Source organism: Atta cephalotes, assembly GCF_000143395.1.
Source record: "Atta cephalotes unplaced genomic scaffold scaffold01783, whole genome shotgun sequence".
Taxonomy (NCBI): domain Eukaryota; kingdom Metazoa; phylum Arthropoda; class Insecta; order Hymenoptera; family Formicidae; genus Atta; species Atta cephalotes.
Genome location: NW_012131847.1, coordinates 1 through 2,642, shown reverse-complemented (window position 1 = coordinate 2,642; position 2,642 = coordinate 1). Strand labels below are relative to the sequence as shown.

Below are 2,642 nucleotides of genomic sequence, written 5' to 3'. Positions count from 1 at the left end.
GAATGAGATGCCTGTTCTGTGGGCCATCGATGGTTCACATCAGTGTTCTAGACACGATAATTATTATATTATTATAAAATTATTATATTATTATAAAAAAAAATTGTGCTTAATAGACTGTTGACACAAAATTCACTCGATCAACTTTAATTAATTAATAGACGTAGCGTATTCGTAGTAAACATCAGGTGAATCGAATAGTTCAAAATCCAGCCTTAACTTCTCATACAGTCTTCGCACCATCTCTTTGTTTAATTGGCTAAATATCTATATCTTGGAGGCGTTAGCGTAACTATTACTATGTCTCCATCTGGCTTGATCTTATCTTGCAATCCTAATTTATTGATCGCATATACCTGATCTCTCCATAGTGATTCCACCTGCAAATATTATTACATTACAAGAGCTTTAAAATAATCGCTAGTGTGATGTTTTGTAAAAAATTTCAATACATATATATCTAACACTTTTGAATTTTTTTTTGTTGATACTAATAGAAATACCGATTATTGATTATTTCTACTTTTTAAATTAATATTATTTTATATAAAAGATATAATTTTTGAATATTTTCATTATGTTTTATACTAATGAAATATTTAGTTTTTTACTTTTTTTATTTTAACAATAATTCGCTTGGTATTTCTATTATCCACAAAGTAGCACAGCGACTACAAAACGCTGAAAAAGTGTATTATATATGCTTTTTTAACGCTTTATAGGCTTTGTGTGCTACTTTTAGTGTTAACGCAAAATATTACAAAATTATGACAATCAGCGATCTCGGATGCGAATTTCGATATCTTTGCGATGATGTCGTATTTAACGAGGCACGGTGTGCAAAAGAGATAATATGACATCCAATGATCGTCTTCGTAACTGCCTAGGTCAGTCTCGATCATATATTCGATGAACTCTCGGAAGATCGGTTCCATCTCAGCCGGTGGCGGTACATCCTCGCGTCGGATCACTTGATTCGGCTGTGGCTCCGTGAAATTTTCTTCTGAAAGTTTTTTTATCGGATTCATTGCTGTTCTTTGTCTTTTTCTTTAATAAATTTAAATAAAATATATTCAATACATTTTCAAAATTTAAAACTTAATTTTTCAATCAATACATATCGAGTACAGTAAAAAATTATATATTTTTATGTGAATTTTGTTACAACACCTAAAAAATTATTCTATATCTTTCGAATAACAAAGAACAGTTTGGCAGACTTTATATCGTTTTCATTTCTACGTTTTTAACGAAAACGTTATGATAATGAAAAGATAAAAAAGTATTATTATTTATCGACAGAAGAATTAATCGCAAAAATAAATCTGTCCTTACGATAACGATTATCGTGCAGAATAAAGAAAAGGATTTTTAGTCAACGTTTCTCCCTCATTTTTTTTCTTCCCACGACTTACTACGATACTTCTGCATAATCTTGGCCTCGAATTTGCGATAGAAATAAAGTGTCCCGTGTTCCCGTTCGGCGATGGAGTTCTCCAATTTATCACGATAGGCGCTTAACAACCTCTCAAAAGGATGCCACACGATTAACAATTTTCTGCTCGTTGTCAGAACGTGATCGGCTTCAGGATACTCAAGTTCCGGTATCGCTCTCCTAGCGATAGTCGACAGCTGTTCTTTACCACTATTCAACGTCTCCTCGGGCACGTTCATTAACAGACAAAAATTGTAGAGTCAGGTCGTGGTGCCGGCTTTATACACTGGACAGTACGATATGTTGTGTATTCTGCACAGAAATCATCATCTTGTGGGTACCTTGAAACCTTCGATAAGGATCAATCGTTAATAATCAAAATATATTTTCTTCTTCTTTTCTGATACTTTTCTTTTTACAAACCTGTCCATATAGAAGACCGCATACTGCAGCGCAGGTGGATGCTTGAATAGAGAGTTATCGGTGAGCTTTCGATAAAATCCCAAATTATACTTTTTACAAACTCTTTCAATGTTCAACGCTCGTCGTGTATTATCCGCTTCGACTTCGATCTGAGATAAACGATTCAGAATTATATCGATCCCCTTGAGATTTTAAATCTCTCAGTGACTTACCATCAGCTTTCTTAGATCGTCGTCGATGGGAAGAGGTCTGCTCTCGTCGCCGATAACAGCGAGAAATAGCTTCAGCGTCAAGAAGACAACTCCAAGACAGACGATGATTTGAAGTATCCGGAAGAGCGCGCGTTTCCGCTGCCGCGACATGATATCGGTATGGCGAGATATGGTTTTCACGTTCACAGTTTTGCGAATCCTCCGCTTTTCAACAACGGAATTTTCTAAAACCTACGAGACGAACATTCTCTCTGCCTTCTGCCGAGGCAACTGACTGACCGGTTTCGTGAACCGTTTCCCGACAGTGATGGATCTAAAGTACTGCCAGCCCCAAGCAATCTATTTGGTAACAAACGATTATAACAAAATATATGTTATAAGTGCGCCATTATTTTTTATGACTTTTTGGACGTTCTGTCAGCATATATTGAATTATTGCTTCATAATTGTTTACGAACTGTTTTAATGTCTCCTGTAATATCTAATATCTAATATTGGTTGCAGATGTTAAAAGTGTAACAAAGTTATGAATATATAGCTGTATTTTAATTTCTACTTCATAAAGCCTTTTA

At 34.8% G+C, this 2,642-nt stretch overlaps 1 pseudogene; it reads right to left on the bottom strand.

Moving 5' to 3' along the window:
• Positions 1-150: 150 nt before the first annotated feature.
• On the bottom strand, positions 151-2,220 carry LOC105625472 (annotated as a pseudogene).
• Positions 2,221-2,642: the final 422 nt, after the last annotated feature.